This window comes from Dipodomys merriami, unplaced genomic scaffold, assembly GCF_024711535.1.
Source record: "Dipodomys merriami isolate MVZ:Mamm:240054 unplaced genomic scaffold, mDipMer1.0.p SCAF_4, whole genome shotgun sequence".
NCBI lineage: Eukaryota > Metazoa > Chordata > Mammalia > Rodentia > Heteromyidae > Dipodomys > Dipodomys merriami.
In genome coordinates, this window is record NW_027205603.1 from 19,870,324 (window position 1) to 19,888,668 (window position 18,345).

The 18,345-nt window shown below is 46.1% G+C and overlaps 1 non-coding gene across 1 annotated transcript; it reads right to left on the reverse strand.

Annotated features, from left to right (window-relative positions):
* Positions 1–1,553: 1,553 nt before the first annotated feature.
* Positions 1,554–1,684, reverse strand: LOC138806384 (small nucleolar RNA SNORA69). The gene has a single exon (XR_011365833.1). It is a non-coding gene; the product is annotated as a small nucleolar RNA SNORA69 (small nucleolar RNA).
* Positions 1,685–18,345: the final 16,661 nt, after the last annotated feature.

Genomic DNA, 18,345 nt, shown 5'->3' on the forward strand with positions numbered 1-18,345 from the left:
GGACAGGAAAGTCTGTGAGACTCTTATCTCTAATTAACCACTCAAAAATTGGAAGTAGAGCTGTGGCTCAAAGTGGTAGAGCACTAGCCTAAAGCAAAAAAACTCAGGGACAGCGTCCAGGCCCTGAGTTCAAGCCCCATGACCACCACCACCACTACCACCACCACCACCAACAACAAAGAATCTCATGGCTTTCCTGCCTGGGTTGGCTTTGATCCATAATCCTGGTATCTCAGCCTCATGAGTAGCTAATGAACAGGCATGAGCCACCGGCACCCGGCTTTTTTGGTGATCTTAGGTCTGCTCCTCTATTGCTGAGCTAGTAAAAGCCACATGGGGAGATCTCTTCCTGCTCTTGTTCCTTTCTTTTTTTTTTTTAAACCAATCATTTCCTTCCTCCTCATCCTTCTCAAAGACCAGTACACCACACACAGGAGCCATGGATGCTGTTGTGCTGGCAAAGAATCATGCATAAACAATCCAGTATTTTCCAGGTGCCAGTGATTCACATCTGTAATCCTAACTACTCAGGAGGCTGAGATCTGAGGATTGCAGTTCAAAGCCAGCAGGGGAAGGAAAGTCTGTGAGACTCTTATCTCTAACTAACCACCAGAAAACCAAAAGGAGAGCTATGGTCCAAAGTGGTAGAGAGCTAACCTTGAGTGAAAAGCTTAGGGACAGAGCTTAGGTCCTGAGTTCAAGTCCCACAACTGACAAAAAATAATCTAGTATTATCCAACGGTTCCTTAAACTTCCAATTCTGGAATTTTAAAGAAGTCCAAATATTGGACTTCTTTCAGCTACTGGGGGAGATGAGATCTCCACACCTCTTTTGCTTTTTTCTTCCCCAATTGGCCTTGAATTAACATCCTCCAAACTCTGATTCTCAAGCAGCTAGGATAACAGAGTTGAGCTATAGCTGCTCTTGGGACATATTTGTGTGTGTGTGTGTGTGTGTGTGTGTGTGTGTGTGTGTGTGTGTGTGTGTGTGTGTGTGTGTGTGTGTGTGTGTGTGTATCTTCTGGGGCCTGGGGCCTTTTCATGAGCTTTTTTGTTTGTTTTTTGTTTTAAAGCCATAAGTCACGAAGATAGCCTGACTGAACTCTTCCCATCCACAACAAACTTGGCCTTTTAGGCACAACAAAATTCAAAGGATAGCATTTCTCCTTTTCATAAGTATGGAAGCTTTCAGGAGAACAAAGAAATGACTAGGTACATGTCTAGCCAGGTAAGATGATGCACAGCTGTAGTTCCAGCATTTGGCAAGCTGACCCACCTGTTAGTGAGTTTGAGATCAGCCTGGATACCATAGTGAGACTCTGTCTCAAAAGGACCAAATAACTAGTCAGTCAGAGTAAACTTAACATTCAAGATGATTCAAAGCTAGGCAAATTGGGACTCTGTCCCTGCATACCCTCACCCACTTTTGATTCAACAGACTTGATACAAATGCATTTTATAACCTTCTTAATGGATCACACACAGTATTTAAAACAGATAAACATCCTACTCATATCTACCTCAGAACAACTGCAGAGCTAAAATAATCTCTAAATTGTCCATGTCAAGCTGTTATGTTTATCCTCATAAAGGCAAAAATAAAAAACAACCAACATGGCTTTTGTTACAGCAGGATAATGGAAATACTTCCAGAAAATGAGGCACTGTAATTGCAACCTGGTTTGTACCTGAGCTTTTGGTTTGAGGCTAGTGCTCTACCACTTGAGCCACAGCTCCGCTCATGGCTTTTTTATTAGTTAATTGAAGATAAGAGTCTCATGAACTTTTTTTGCTAGGGCTGGCTTCAAACCATGATCCTCAGATCTGTCTCCTAAGTAGCTAAGAATATAGGTGTGAACTCCTGGTGCCCACTGCAGCTTTTTATATAAAGTTCTTGCTCTAGGAATGGATGTCCTTTTTTAATTTTAGAGAGGATCCTGTGATCTCCTGCTTGAATTTTCTTTTCTCTGACCAGAAGGTGTAAATCTGGGGAGAACAGGGTGTATGAGTCAGCTTTCTTTCATTATAACAAAATACTCGAGACATAATTTATAGAGAGAAAAGGCTTCCTTCGGCTTGAGGTTCTGCGGCTCCATGATCAAGTGACCTTATTCCTTTGGGCCCATACCAAGGCCCACATCATGGGAGGAGTGTGTCATCAGCCCAGTATTACAGGAGAACAAACCACTCTCCTTGTGAGCCAGGAAGAAAATCCAGAGAGGAAGAGGAAAACACCAGGGCCCCCCATTCCCTATCCAGAGTACTGCCCCGATGACCTAAGGACCTCCCCAAGGTTCCCCTTTGAAAGGTTCACAGGATCCTCTCCATAGGGCCTCTTTGGAAACCAAGCCACATGGCTCTTTGGGAGACATTCAATCTCCAGACGTTTATGTCTCTAAGGACCTCTGTGTAACGTGACATTCAGAACTCCGTGGCTTTTCTCAGGCCAGGAATATCCTGGGCACAATTCCTCATGCAGTTCTCTTCTCCCCATTATCCACCCCAATGCTGAAAGAAAATTGCTCAGGTAAAGAACGCAGAGTTGAGGCATAGGTACAGGAGCTTCTATGGTGACAGCCAGCCTGGCATCACTCCCTGGCCCTATGAATTGTAAGAAGTGATAGTAAGGGCTCAGGGAAGGTTAAAAGAAGGAGGGGTGAGGCTTCCTCTGAGAAGGGGATGGCAACACGCTCTCTAATGACCTTGGAACATTGAAAGAAGCCCTCTGGATACTCTAATCTATGGAGTTAGGCTCTGAGTCCAAGCACCTCCCAAACAGCATTTGGTCCTGTGCTATGATCTACCAGGAGGTAGACCAGAAGGTCTTCTTGCCCCGAGGTCAGAAGCAGATGGCATGGAGCCTGTCACAAGGCACAGTCTTGGTCCTGGGTCCAAGATCATGGCCTTCCACACACTCATCCTTTCTGTCTTCAGGTTTTCCCCGCAGGTTTTACTCTACTTACCCAACGGAGTCCTGGAAACTGCCTGAATCTCCTTTATTACAACTTGTTGTTCTGAATTTGATTTTTCTAGTAAGTTCTCATTTCACTTCAAAAAGATCATTTCTTGGCCAGGTGTCAGTGGCTCACATCTGTAATCCTAGCTACTCAGGAGGCTGAGATCTGAAGATTCTGATTGATCTCCCAACTGGGCAAAAATGTCCTTGAGACCCTTATCTCCAATAAACCATCAAAAAAAGCCAGAAGTGGAGCTGAGACTCAAGTGGCAGAGCACTAGCCTTCAGCAATAAAGCTCAGGGACAGTGACCTGGCCCTGATTCAAACCCCAGCACTGGCTAAAAAAAAAGTAAACCTTGAACTTCCAAGAAAGTTGTGGTATCTGCATAAAGGAGACTTTAACTTTGTACTGAAAACAAGACATTCGTGCTGAAAGCCAAAGGCAGAATGTGTGTTTCAATTAATGGAGACAAAGGGCTCCTGGATCCTAGGGGAAGAGAGTAGTTTCAAATGGGAAAGGGAAGAAGGGAGCACAGGCCTCTTGGAGGAAGTGGCCTTGAAATGGGCTTGAAGACAGGAAGTGCTCAGGGAATGCTAGATGGGTGGAGAAGGATATGAGGCTAACCGAGGGCATACCTGAGGAATCATTAGCATTCTAGCATGGTTGCCGTACAAGCTGGGAAGGGATTTGGTGAGATTACAGGGGAAGTTGAAATGGTATCTTTGGGCATCATCACACTAAACTCAGAAGCTTAAATCTTTGTAAATAATGGTGTTGGGCAATGGGGAATCTTGAGGCAAGAAATGTCCAAGTATCAATTTGGAAGCTATCTTCATCCACAGTCACTCACCAAATCTACCAGCACAGTCCTTTAGAATCCATGAGGTGTCGCCGTCTCTAGAGACACCAGAATCCTTGTACACAGAACTAGCTTTGCCTTCTTCCATTTAGGCAACAGTCCCCTACCTCATTTCCCACTTTCCAGACTCCCCTCTACAATACTCACTCAATTTATTCCCCTCAAGGAGCCAGAGTTGATTTTTGTCAAAGTACAAATTCAAGCTGAGTGTCAGTGGCTCACGCCTGTGATCCAAGCTACTCAAGAGGCTGAGATTTGAGGATTAAGGTTTGAAGCGAGCCCTGGCAGGAAAGTCTATGAGACTCTTCTGTCCAATTAATTGCCAAAAAGCTGGAAATGGGGGTTTGGCTCAAGTGGTAGAGTGAAAAAACTTGAGTGAAAAAACTAAGTGACAGGGCCCAGGCCTTGAGTTCAAGCCTCAGTAAATGGCACACACACACAAAAAGTGTAAAGCCAACTATATCCATTTCTTACTCTGTTTTTTTTATTGTGAAAATATCATACAGAGGAGTTACAATTACATGGGCAAGACAATGAGTATATTTCTTATCAAGCATTGTTGCCTCCTCCTTTGTTTCCCCTTCCCATTCCTTCCTACCTCCCCCCATTTCTTACTCTGAATTGTTGAATCTTTCAAGAGCCTCATGTCACTCTGAGCATGAAGCCAAAATTCATTTCCTGTTACACACCAGCTCTTTCATTTCCTGCCACCATACTGTTTTGCAATCCTTCCTATGGGATTCTATGGGAATGTCTCTTCCACTCAGGGCCTACCTGAATGCTACAGATTGGTTAAAATCCAGCATGGTGGTGCTGTCCTGGGCCCATGCATTCACCAGGTCACAATGCATGCTTACTTTGACATCTGTCACACAGTGACGAGTCGATTTCTCCCTGGCTTTGCTTTAGCACCTGTGTTCCTACAGACCAGGTACTTGGGACTCAAAAAAAGAAAAAGAAAAAGAAAAAAAAGTCCTCAAGAGAATAAATAAATATCACTTTCTCTGTAGATTAGCTAGCTTCTCCTGGCCCTCATTAGCTCTCCATCTTCAGGACAACTGTTTTGCTACTGCTTTTTCTCTTCTTCCATTGTCTTTCCGTCTCTAAATCTGCTCAGAGATACCAAAGATAAGGTTGTGTTGTAGTAGACAGAACTCAAACAAAATTGTCCACAAAGTTTGAGCTGAAAAATCACCAACAAGTTAATAGCAATAGCTTTTGTAGAGCAGGAGAAAATATAATATTTTACTTTTCTTAATTTTTTTGGTATTTGTGTAATAGACTACATTTTATGAGGAGGAAAGGTTTCTTTGGGTGCTGAGGTTGAACCCAGGGCCTTGCACATGTTAGATAGTGCTCTACCACTGAGTTACCCCAAGCAATACATTTGTTTATTTTTTTAAAAAATAATAAAGAACACTAGATAAAGATCAAAGGGCTTGGTTAAGTCAGAAAAACAGAATAATGAGCATAGTAAACTAAGATCTGTCTAAAAAAAAGGAAATTAGGAAAATATACAGGTCTGGAGGCTGGGAAGATTGAAATTTCATTATATGTCTAAATACATCTTGGATTTGGAGCCATGTGAATGAATAGTAGACCCCTAGCCGCTGCAAGTCTATAGTTCCAAGAAGATGACTATTGAGGAAAACCCAGGACTGTTCAGGCTGCATGGACTTCAAAGATGTGCTGAGGTGCGGTACTGAGCTTCACAATCCCATGGTGCCATGCCACCTTCCAGCAAATCTCAGATTTTCGCTTCAGTGAATCACATTCACTTTCACCTTGCTTTTTGAGCTCAATATCTTTTCTTCTTTCTTTTCTTCTTCCTTCTTTCTTTTCCTTCCTTCCTTCCTTTCTTTCTTTCCTTCTTTCCTTCTTTCCTCCTTCCTTCTTTCCTCCTTCCTTCCTTCCTTCCTTTCTTTCTTTCTTTCTTTCTTTCTTTCTTTCTTTCTTTCTTTCTTTCTTTCTTTCTTTCCTTTCTTTCTTTCTTTCCTTTCTTTCTTCCTTCCTTCCTTTCTTTCTTTCTTTCCTTCTTTCTTTCCTTCTTTCTTTCTTTCTTTCTTTCTTTCTTTCTTTCTTTCTTTCTTTCTTTCTTTCTTTCTTTCTTTCTGTTTTTTATTGTAAAAATAGTATACAGAGGGGTTACACTTACATGAGTAAGGTAGAGTACATTTCCCATCGAACATTGTTACCTCTTTGTTTTCCCCTACCATACCTTCCCTCTCTACCTCCCCATCCCTCCCCCAACCCCCCAAGTTGTAAAGCTCGTTTTCTACATAGTGTCTTGTATATCGCATTGCTACAATGGGTCATCCTGTATTCTTGTTTCAGCATTTTGTTATTTCCCTTCCCTCCCCTAACTAAAAAATCTTTTTCCTTCCTTCTTTCCTTCCTTCCTTCCCCTCCCTCCCTCCCTCCCTCCCTCCCTCCCTCCCTCCCTCCCTCCCTCTCTCCCTCCCTCCCTCCCTCCCTCTCCCTCTCCCTCTCTCTCTCTCTCTTTCTTTCTCTCTCTCTTTCTTTCTTTCTTTCTTTCTTTCTTTCTTTCTTTCTTTCTTTCTTTCTTTCTTTCTTTCTTTCTTTCTTTCTTTCTTTCTTTCTTTCTTTCTTTCTTTCTTTCTTTCTTTCTTTCTCTGCTTGAACTCAGGGTTTGGGTTCTGTCCCTAAGCCTCTCTGTGATCAAAGCTAATGCTCTACCACCTGAGCTATAGCACCAATTCTGCCTTTTTCTGTTTATGCAGTATTGAGGAATCAACCCCAGGGTTTCATGCATGCTAGGAAAGCACACCACCACTAAGCCACATTCCCAACCTCGATTTATTTTTTGTGAGCAAGATTTGCACCAAAATTAGGACAGAGAAGCACTCAACAGATCAGATGAATATTGAAACAAATGATTATAATGTGCGACTGAGAGCTTGTCTGTATCCATTTTTCTTTATTTCTTTTTCTCTTTCTCTCTTTTCTTTCTTTCTCTCCCATTTTCCCTTTTATCTCTCTTCTTTCTTTTCTATACCTCCTTCCTTCCTTCTTTCCTTCCCTTCCTTCCTTCCTTCCTTCCTTCCTTCCTTCCTTCCTTCCTTCCCTCTTTCTTTTACTGTGCTTGGTCAAAACCATGTAATAAATCCATGAACAAGACAAATTTACTATATTTCCTACACAGAAAATTAAGGCAAATAAAAGAACTGAGTTTGACTTTTGTGTGTGGGGGGCTTTTTGGCTTTTTGTTGGTACTAGAGCTCTGTTTTTTCAACTCACAGCTGATGTTCTACCACCTGAGCCACACTTCCAGTTCTGGCTTTTTGCTGATTAACTGGAGATAAGGGTGGCTTGGATTTGTCCACCTGCATTTATCTGCCTTAGCTTCCTAAGGATCAAGAATTGCAGGCATGAGCTGCTGGCACTTGATTTTGAGTTCCAACCCACTAGATACCTTCAGTGAAACCTTACTTTGCCTGTTTGTTGTTTTCCAGGGTGGATGCGATGATGTGAATGCAATTGTAAAATGTGGAGGCACACACAAATGTAAAGAATTTTCCTAACCATCCCCTTTCTCACACCCTCCCTTCTCACCCCTTCTTCTCCTCCAAATAAAGCTGTCAAGGCTGAACTGTGTGTCTGCCAATATCTCGCCACCCCCCCCCCCCCCCCATTGCCTAACCTGGCCCTCTGCCTGCTGGAACGCAGTTAATAGCATGTAGGAAAAGCCACACTTGGAAGGTCTGAACATTTCAAAGCAGCAAACAGCTCTTTTTGTTTTCTCAGACTTGCAGCTTGCCAGCTAGCTCCATGCATTCCACAGATTTAGGGGTCAGTGCTAGTTTTCAACCATAGCAGATTCATTTTATTTCATGACCACTTCTTATAATAGCTCTGGGAAAAGCTGCCATGGGCCTCATCCCAGACCACGCTCCTGGCATTGCATGCTGTTCAATACTGTGTCTGTGGGTCTGTGGCTAGTAATTACAACCAAGTCAGAACTTCCTGCAGTTTACTCGGCCTTGGTCAAGAGACTAGAAGGGCTGTTAGGGTGGAGTTCCTAAGGGCTATTATTACTGTGACCTTTACAGGATGGGCTGGAGGGTGGTCTGACTTTCCTTCCAGTCATGTCCTGTTTGATAACCGCCCTTTCCTCTGCACCCATAGAGTTTCCTCAACCTGCTTCTTCTCTTCCTCCCTTTCTTCCCTTCTTTCCCTCCTTCCTTCCCTCCTTTCCCTTCTTCTTTCCCTCCCTTCCTCCCTCCCTTCCTCCCTCCCTTTCCTCCCTCCCTTTCCTTCCTTCCTTCCTGCCTTCCTGCCTGCCTGCCTGCCTGCCTTTCCTGCCTTCCTGCCTTCCTTCCTTCTTCCACCCCCCCACTTCCCCCTTGTCAGTTACAGGGCTTGAACTCAGGATCTAGGCACTGTCCCTCAGGTCCTTTTTATTTTTGGTGGGCTTTAACTCTGGGCCTGGGTGTCTGGGCCTGGGTGCTGTCCCTGAGCTCTTCAGCTCAAGGCAAGGGCTCTACCAATTGAGCCACAGTGCCACTTTTGGTTTTCTGGTTATTAATTGGAGATAAAAGTCTCATGGACTTTCCTGCCTGGGCAGGCTTTGAACTGTGATCCTCAGATCTCAGCCTCCTGTGTAGCTAGGATTACAAGTGTGAGCTACCGGCACCCTACTCCCTTAGCTCTTTTGCTCAAGGCTAGCGAGCTACCACTTTGAGGCACAGCTCTATTTCAATTTTAGAGTGGTTAACTGGAGGTAAAAGTCTCACAGGGACTTTTCTGTGCAGGCTGGCTTCTAACTGTGATCCTCAGATCTCAGCCTCCTGAGTAGCCAGGATTATAGGCATCACCTACCAGCGCTCAGCTATTTCTTTCTTTTTTCCTTATTTATTTTAAAAATTGAGGCTTGAACTTTGGGTCACCTGCTCCCTGCTCTCACTTGGCTTTTTCCCTTCACTGTTGGCACTACTACTTGAGCCATACCTTCAGTTCCAGATTTTTGCTGGTAAATTGGAGATAAGAGTCTGATGGATTTTTCAGATCTCACCCACCTAAGTAGCTAGGATTACATATGAGAGTCATTGGAATCTGGCTGATGTGCTTTTTCTTTTCTTTCTTGCTTTTTTTTTTTTTTTTTTTGCTGACCCTAGGGCTTGAACTTTGGGTTTGGAGGGGCGCTGTCCCTGAGCTTCTTTTTGCTCTAGGCTAGTGCTCTACCATTTGAGTCACAGCACTACTTCTGGCTCTTTCTGCATAGTTTTAGTGGAGGTAAGAGTCTCATGGCCTTTCCTACCCTGGCTAGCTTTCAAATCGTGATCCTCAGATCTCAGCCTTTTGGTAGCTAGGATTACAGGCCGGGGCCACTGGTGCCTTACTCTGCTTGTTCTTGAGTGCAGATGAGAGCGGGGAGGCTGGAACAGAGATGTCATTGTTTTTGGTAATCTAGTTGCAATCTATCTTTGCAGATTTGGCAAATAGATCAAAATTCCAGGCAAGATATTAGTTTTTAAAACAAGGGTTGCCTTTGCAATATCTAGGGCACATGTTACAAAGATTTATTGTTTTAGTAAAAGTGTGTTTCATGTAACATTTGCAACACACATTGTAATTATTTGTGTCTAAAGTACATACAATTTTCAAATGCTGATAAGTGAAATATTTATGATGATCTGACATTGAGATTTAACTACTTATCTGACCACCTGGACTGTGAAGTATACAAGGAGAGGCCTCTTCAGCTCTGCAGAGGAGACAGGAGGCCCATGTCTCTTGCTCTGCTCCTTCCCCTCTCTCCCTCTCTTCCTTCCTTCCTTCTTCCTTCCTTCTTTCTTCCTTCCTCCTTCCTTCCTTCCTTCCTTCCTTCCTTCCTTCCTTCCTTCCTTCCTTCCTTCCTTCCTTTCTTTCTTTCTTCCTTTCCTCCTGTTTATTTCTTCTTCTTCCTTTTTTTTTTTTTTTTTTTTTTTTTGGTACCAGTCCTGGGGTTTGAACTCAGTGCTTGGGTGCTGCTCCTGAGCATTTTTGCTCAAGGCTAGAGCTCTACCACTTGAGCCACAATTCCATTTCCAGCCTCCCCCCCTCTCCCCCAGTCCTGGAGCTTGAACTCTGGGCCTGGGCACTGTCCATGAGCTGTTTTTTGCTCAAGGCTAGTACTTTACCACTTGAGCCACAGCATCACTTTTTCTGTGTACATGGTACTGAGGAATTGAGCCCAGGGCTTTATGCATGCAAGGCAAACAATCTACCACTAAGCCACATTCTCAGCCCTCCATTTCCAGCCTTTTTTTTTTTTTTTTTTTTTTTGGCGGTTGTGGGGCTTGAACTCTGGGCCTGGGTGCTGTCCCTCAGCTCTTCAGCTCAAGGCGAGCGCTCTACCACTTGAGCTACAGCGCCACTTCCGGTTTTCTGGTGGTTTATTGGAGATAGGAGTCTCATGGTCTCTCCTGCCCGGGCTGGCTTTGAACCGCGATCCTCAGATCTCAGCCTCCTGAGTAGCTAGGATTACAGGCGTGAGCCACCGGCGCCCGGCCATTTCCAGCCTTTTTGATGGCTGTCTTACAGACTTTCCTGCCCTGGCTAGCTTCAAACCACAATTCTCAGATCTCAAGCCTTCTGGGTAGCTAGGATTACAAGCATGAGCTATGGACACCCATCCTCTCTTGTCTTGTTTCTTTTAACCAGCCTTCTACTCCAGGACCACAGATCAGAAATTTAAAGGAGCAAGGTCCTAGTGCACACGCTTGTCACATTCTCCCTCCTGAACATGTCATCCCCTCCCAGAATGGCACCTGTCTTTGCTTCCTGCCTCACTGCAGTGGTCTTCTGAAGATGTCTGTTCTCCACGGACCCAGTGGCCATCTTATTCAGGTCCTCTGGAGTCACTCTCCTCCCCCATCAGAGAGGTTTATGCTTTTTCCTTGAGTTTGTTCTGGGCCCACTCTGGGTAATAATTCAGCCGGAATCAGCGCAGTTCTCAGCCCCTCTCCTGGCTCTTGACTCTGAGCCCCTTATGACCACTAAGCTTGTCCTGTCCTCTTCAAAGGGCTCTACCTCCTCCCTTGCTGTCAGGATGCAGCTCTGAGAGGAATTCGGCTTTAATAAGTAGTACTCATGCCTGTAATCCTAGCTATTCTGGATGCTGAGATGTGAGGATTGTGGTCCAAAGCCAGCCTGGGTAGGAAAGTCCATGAGACTCTTATCTCTAATTAACCACCAGAAAACCAGAAGTGGAAATGGCAGAGCACCAGCCTTGAGTGGAACAGCTAAGGGATAGAACCTAAGCCCTGGGTTCAAGCACACACACACACAGAGACAGACACATGCACGGTACTACCTAGGCTAGATCCCCTGTTTCCATTAAGCCCCCACTTTTCGGGAGACTCTGTGATCTGAGGTCTTGAGTGAATTCTGGTGCAGAAGTCTACACCAGCTCTTGGGGGCAGTTCACAGGTGCGAGGTGGGGGGTGCACTTCCTGCAGTTTCACTATGGCTCAGTAGGTGAGGTCCTAACAGAGACTGGATCCTCAGAGAGGGTTGTGGCCTTGAGAACAGACTTCTACCATCTCTTGAGTCTTGCATGATGCCTGCTGGCCGTTGGGATGCATGCTCACTCTATGACTTGCTATCTGGGACTTCCTTTTTACCAAAGGTCATGTGGACAGAACCATCTTTCCGGCTGGCTGCCACCAGCACAGTGTACAGAGATGCCCCTATGACTTGGTGATGGCTACCTTCGTGTCTCTGGTTTCTGCCAAATGCTACCTGGGGCCATGGGATTAAAAAAACTGATTTAAGTTGCCAACAGAAAAAAACCAGGAAAGTTTACATAGAAATCTACATTCCAAGTAAGGGAGGGAAGATGACAGCAAAACAATCGGGAGTCACTCTAGCTGTCTCTAATCAGAGATTTAGGCTCCTAACATGCACTTCTCTCCAAAGGATAGACAATAACAAATATATAAGCAAACAGAGCACCACAGGAACAACAATGACAACAAACCCCTCACAACTTGTACACACAAGGATGCAAAACCAGGCAGAGCTCTGCCCCAGCTCCCCATCCTGTGCCAGCCGCCAGGCTGAACTGTGAGAGCAGACCCCCAAGGCTTGACCTGGGGGTGTCAGGGGCCCCTTGTCTAATCGTTTTAGCTTGGCCTGAATACCGGGGGCTGCAAGGTGGTACCCATCCACGGACTCAGGGTCCAGGTTAGTGAACTGAAGAAGAACCTGGTAGAGTCTGGCCAAAAAGACAGACAGGTTTTCATTTTTGTCATCTTGCCACGGCTGATGGCGTGGTGGGCTGCCCACGTGAGACCCTCAAATATACAGGTGATAAAGCATCCAGATCCTGGCGTCTGGCCTGGGCGTTGTAGTCCCAGAGGGGCTCCTGGTCCTGGGCGGCTGCAGTCACAATAGGACGGGCGGGGTGGCCTGGTGGACCCTTCACGCAGGGGCAGATCCCAAGCTGGAGTGGAGGGGACCCTGCGCAGAGCCAGCCAGCCCGGGGACAACCAGGCCTGCCATCCGGGGCCGGCTTGCCGGAGCGGGGTCCAGGGGACCTCTGGCCTAAAGGGGAACAAGGGGCCAAGGAGGGGAGCCAACGGGCCGGTGGGCCCTGCAGGAGCAGAAGGAAGAGGAGAGCAAAAGCAGCAGCAGGAGGAGCCACGCTGTGGAAGTAGGAGGGAGGAGGAGGGGGGAGGGAGGAACAAGAAATGAGGAGCGAGGAGGAAGGAGGGAAGACCAAGGAGGGAGGAGGGAGGAAGAAGGGAGCGAGGAGGGAGGGATGAGGAGTGAGGAGGAAGGAGGGAGCATTGAAGAGAGAGGAGTGTGCAGGGAAGATGGAGAATGAGGAGTAGGATGGAGGGGAGAGGGGGGAGGAGGGAGGAGCGAGGAGAAGAGAGAGGAGGAAGGACCATGGAGGGAGGATTGAGGAGGGAGGAGGGAGGAGGGAGGAGCGAGTAGCAGCCACTTCTGCTGGCAAATTATGGGGGTGTGTCTGCAGGGTCAAAGAAGAAAGAATCTGGCCATGTTGTGGCTGGTAGAAGTTGGATGGGCGAGCATGAGGAGCAAAGCAATGGCTTAGAAGGGAGCCAGTGTGTAGGGAATTTCCTCCCATTTGCCCAAACACTCAAAAAACTGTGTAAATCCCACAAAATATTGGGCCCACATGTGCCAAGGAGAGGCCACGTGGACTCCTTGTCCAGCGGATATTGAGGCCCAATTTGATTACATAAGGGCGCCAGCCTATGAAGCTTGAGATGGGGTGGGAACTTGAGGGGCTCCAGGTAGTTTAAGAGACAACCTAGCAGGGGATCCTGAGGAATGTGAGAATGGCCCCCTCCTGTGGAGAGGGACATGCATGGGCATCTCAAGAGGGTCTCTGGTCAACTAACATGGAGGGGCAGCAGCAAGAAGGGTTGTCTCCACAGAATTGCTGGGTCCTTTGGCCTATATACCCCAGTGACCTAGGCCAGGGTAGGGAAGTCCATGAGACTTTTATCTCCAATGAACCAGTAAATAGCAGAAAGTGGAGCTGTGGCTCAAGTAGTAGAACACCAGGCTTGAGCAACAAAAGTTAAGGGATATCACCTAGGCCCTGAGTTCAAGTCCCTGGACCAGCACAAAGAATAAAGAGGAGTTTATTAAGGAACATCTGTAGCACCAAGAATCGTGGGGCAGTATGAAAAGATTTTCCCTAGTGACTTCTAGAAGGTACTGAAGAATGGCCACCAGGGATTAATAGTTTCTACCAGGGTGGGGAGCTACCCCACCAAGAAGCCTATTACCCAAGACAAGAGCAGGCTGAGCCTCTCCACCACAACCCACACCTGCAGCACGCAGGCCTTGTATCTTACCTCTTTCCCTGTCCAACTCAGCTCTAAATCACTGGTATATGAAGGTGTCTGATGCACACAACCCACTTCTCATGCCTAGTAATGGATAGGGGAGGAGGCAACAATTTAAAATGCTCTATGGTTAGGGGTGGAGGTCGTGTTCAGGGAAGGGTGCTTATCTAGCATGTTCCAAAAGCAAAAGACTACAACTAGAGTAATTCTAAAGTGATATAGTGCCACAGGATTAGTGATAAAGATAAAGGGCCACTGGTCACAGAGCTCTGAGACAAAGCGATACCCGCCAGGCACCTGGGCTATCTATGAAAATGTACACATCAGTTAACAAGCCTCAGATGCCTTGGATCTCCAGGGCCTGTCTGGCTTCCTTCCACCGCAGTTGGGTAGTAAATGGCAGACACAAAGGAGCAGCCCAGAGGAGCTTAAATAAAATCTAAGGTCTAGGAAGGACTTTCTCAGTCTCTGAGCTCTGTCACATCCAATGTGTGTGTGTGTGTGTGTGTGTGTGTGTGTGTGTGTGTGTGTGTGTGTGTGTGTGTGTGTGTGTGTGTGTGTGTGTGTGTGTGTGTGTGTGTGTGTATGTCTCAGTACTGGGGCTTAAACTCAGAGGTTCTTCTTCTTGCTTAGATGTTTCACTCAAGGCTGGTGGTCTACTACTCAAGCCACACTACTACTACTGCTTTTTGGTAGTTAATTGGAGATTAGAGTCTGCCTGTGCTGGCTTCAATCTTTGATTCTCCTTAGTAGCTAAGATTATAGGTATGAGCCACCAACCTGATTTCAAGTATGTTTTGAGAGTCATCACTTTTTTCTTTTTTTGTCAGGGCTTTATGCTTTCTCAGCTTGCTTGCTTTGCTGGTGTTCTAATGCTTGGGCCATGCCTCCAGTTAAGCAAGAGTTATAACTCCCTTTAAGTAGTTTTATAGACCACCAGGAAATGGAAACATCTTTCAGTGTCAATTCCACAATCACTGAATACTCCAGTGAAAAAAAATCTCCGAGCCAGGTGTTGGTGGCTCATACCTGTAATCCTAGCAACTCAGGAGGCTGAGATCTGAGGATGGTGGTTTGAAGCCTTTTTAGAGAGACTTTTGAGCCTTTTTTTATCCAATTAAGTACCAAAAATCTGGAAGTGGAACTGTTGGTACCCTGCATCTTGTATCTATATTTATCTAATTTGGGGAGGGGAAGGGGAATAACAAAATGCTGAAACAAGGACACAGGATGACCCATTGCGACAATGGTACTCATAAGACACTAAGTAGGAAATAAACCTTACAACTTTGGGGGTGCGGAGGGGGAGAGTTGGGGAGGTAGGGGAGGGAAGAGATAGTAGGAGAAAAACAAAGGAGGGGGTAACAATGCTAGATAAGAAATGTACTTATGACCTTACTCATGTAACTGTAACCTCTCTGTACAGCATCTTTACAATAAAATAAAATAAAAAAAAAAGAAATCTCAGGGATGGCACCCAGGTGTTCAAGTCCCAGGACTATCACTCACGCTCACAAATGCTTGCACGCACACACACACAGACACACACACACACACACAGACAGACAAAAGAATTTCTGCCTTTTTTTTCCCTCTGCATGGACTTACTAAGCAGCCTCACTGTCTCACTCTCTGGATCAACAGCCCCATCCCACCCCACATATACACACCGGGACCCCACTCCAGTTATTCTTTTAGTCACAGACTAAATCCTTGGCAAGTTTTCCATGAGTTCCTATTGTGTTTGATTTGTTGCAGGGCACATCTGGAAACAGACCAAGGGACTTCCATGGTGAGACCACGGCAGTAGGTGATATCAACTACTGAACAAAGACCAGGGCTGGGAGCAGAGCAGAGGAATGCTGCCTCTTGTCACCCCAGCACTGAGTGAGGACCCTGGGGTAGCCAGGGATTTGGATGCCAGATTCGCAGCTAGAGCTCCAGGGACCCTGACAGCTGGGGCTTGGCCACTCTGTACTCTGGAGAGGCAGCCACTGTGCAGTGTGTCTCCCCACCACTACCAATGAGAGCAGGGAAAGGGCCTGGTTGGCCAATCAGGGAGAAGACCTCTCCCACAGAGGTTCTGCACTCCTCACCACAGGCTTGACTGATCCTCTATGCAGGTCCCTAGACATTACATCACCATGGCCTTGAACAGTATCTCATGCAGGCCCCTGGGCATAGTGCAATGGCCCACTGCTCCTGGAAGGCTAGCATGATAAAGTGGACTGACTGGCCCCTGGAGTTGTATAGACATCCAGTCAGAGAGGCTAAAGTATTCATAGAGAGCTCATGTAGTTGTGGTGGAGCCTCTGATTGGGACTGAGGACTGATATGGCATGTGGGCTGTCCAATGATCTTGAGAGTCACATAGCTCTCTCTCCTAGACATACTTTACACCTGTACAACACACCCCAGGCTGTACCTGCCCTTGGGACCCCTCCTGTCTAGCAGTAGCTCTGCTTATCTTTTTCTTCAATAAATCTTTGCTGTTTTACTTCTCTCTTTGTGTTCATGAGATCGTAGAGACAAAGGACCTGATTGTTGTAATTTGTCAAAGGAATGAGCTGGTGTTCACCTGTTGAGAAAGCTGACCAAGGAGTGTCTAGAATGCTTCGTATTTGAACCATCTTCCTTCCTTCCTTCCTTCCTTCCTTCCTTCCTTCCTTCCTTCCTTCCTTCCTTCCTTCCTTCCTCCCTCCCATCCTTTCTTCCTTCCTTCCTTCCTTCTCAGCCTTTTTTTTTTGTTGTTGGTCGTGGGGCTTGAACTTTGGGCCTGGGCACTGTTCCTCAGCTCTTCAGCTCAAGGCAAGTGTTCTACCACTTGAGCCACAGCACCACTTCTGGTTGTCTGGTGGTTTATTGGAGATAAGAGTCTCATGGACTTTTCTTGCCTTGGCTGGCTTTGAACCCTGATCCTCAGATCTCAGCCTCCTGAGTAGGTAGGATTATAGGTGTGAACCACAGGTGCCCGGCCTCACTCTTTTTTTTTTTTTTTTTCTGGTTGTGGGACTTGAATTTGGCCTGGGTGTTCTCTCTGAGCTCTCTAAGCCCAAGGTGAGCACTCTACCACTTGAGCCCCCGTGCCATTTCCAGCCTCACTCTTTTTTGAGACAGGATCTTGTTATATTGTCTAAACTGATCTCAAATAATTTTCTCGCCTCAGGCTCCCAAGTGCAGGAGCTACAGGTGCATACCACAGTCTCTAGCTGACATCTTTAATCAAGATAGAGCTAGGGACTGGAAATATAGCTCAATGGCAGAAAATTTGCTTAGCATGGTTGAAGCCCTGGGGTCCATCCCCAGTGCATGGGCGTACGTGCGTGTGTGTGTGTGTGTGTGTGTGTGTGTGTGTGTGTGTGTGTGTGTGTGTGCACATACAGGGTGGATTGAGGGTGGAGAAACAGAAGAAATGCACTGACAGGAGACCTGACAACCTGGATGTAGGTGGGCATACTTCTCTTTCCCTGGATTCTGTACTTTTCCTCAGATTAATCTGTCTCTGGATTGTAGCTCCAGGAATTGGACAAGCTTGGTTTTGAGGGTTTGAAAACATAAAGAGGGTTGGGGTATAGCTCAGTGGTGGAACATGTATTCAATATATAGAAAGCCCTACTTTCAATCAACACACACAGACACACACAGACACACAGACACACACAGACACACACAGACACACAGACACACAGACACAGACACACAGACACAGACACAGACACACACACACATACACACACACACACACACACACACACATGCCTGAGTCTGGTAGGCTGGAAAAGGAGAGGTTCCCAGAGTCTCTGACCAGAAGGGGAATGATGTATCAACTCTCATGTCCGTTTCCTCTTTATTCCAACCCCTTCCCTACCTTGTGCAGGCCCTCAAAGCAATGGAGATAACCATGGGTAGCCTACAAGATAGAGAGCAGAGGAAAAAGTCAAATTGGATTTTCAAGTCCTCTGGTACCCAACCCTGTTTCTGTTGCTTCTTTGTTGGTTGTACCCACAATTCCCAACTGGATTTAGGACATCAATGTCTTTCATTATTCCAAAGGCTATTGTGAAATTCTGAAAATGAAATTATCTCAATTTAACACACCTCATACTGTCAAAAAGCAGAGTGTTAAAGGAAAAAGATGATGAAATCCAATGGAGAAAACCCATTGGTCCAATTCCAACAAGTTGGCCACAACCATCAAAATACCCATTTTCTATATGAGTAATGCTTGGTGGTCTTGAGAGCATTTTCTGAGTGGGGGGGGGGTTAATGACTCAATGGATGAAATTGTAAAAAGCTTTATGTTCTAGTTTCCGCACTGGATTAGAGGTAGAAAGAGCCTTCGTTTGGAATAAACCATTGCCAAGGAGTAGCTCGGGATATTTCAGCTTAAGAGCTGATGGAGCTGGTGGTGGAAGGAGGCTGGCGGCAGGCCTGGACAGGCCACAGGGTTTGGGGTCCATCACAGAGAAGGAAGGGAGACAGCTTTAGGCTGGCTTTCCATCTGAGCCAGCGCTGGATGGAAGTTGAAACCCAAGGCAATGGCACTCTAGTACTTGCCCTAGCTGCCAACGTATATGTGGATGAACAGTTTTCTTTGTTTGACAGTGGAAAGGGAAGTCATTAAAGCTAGTGAATCTGGCAAGGACTCAGTGACTGCTCTTAATCTGGATGCATGGCTGTTCCTCCAGGTGTGTCTCCTTT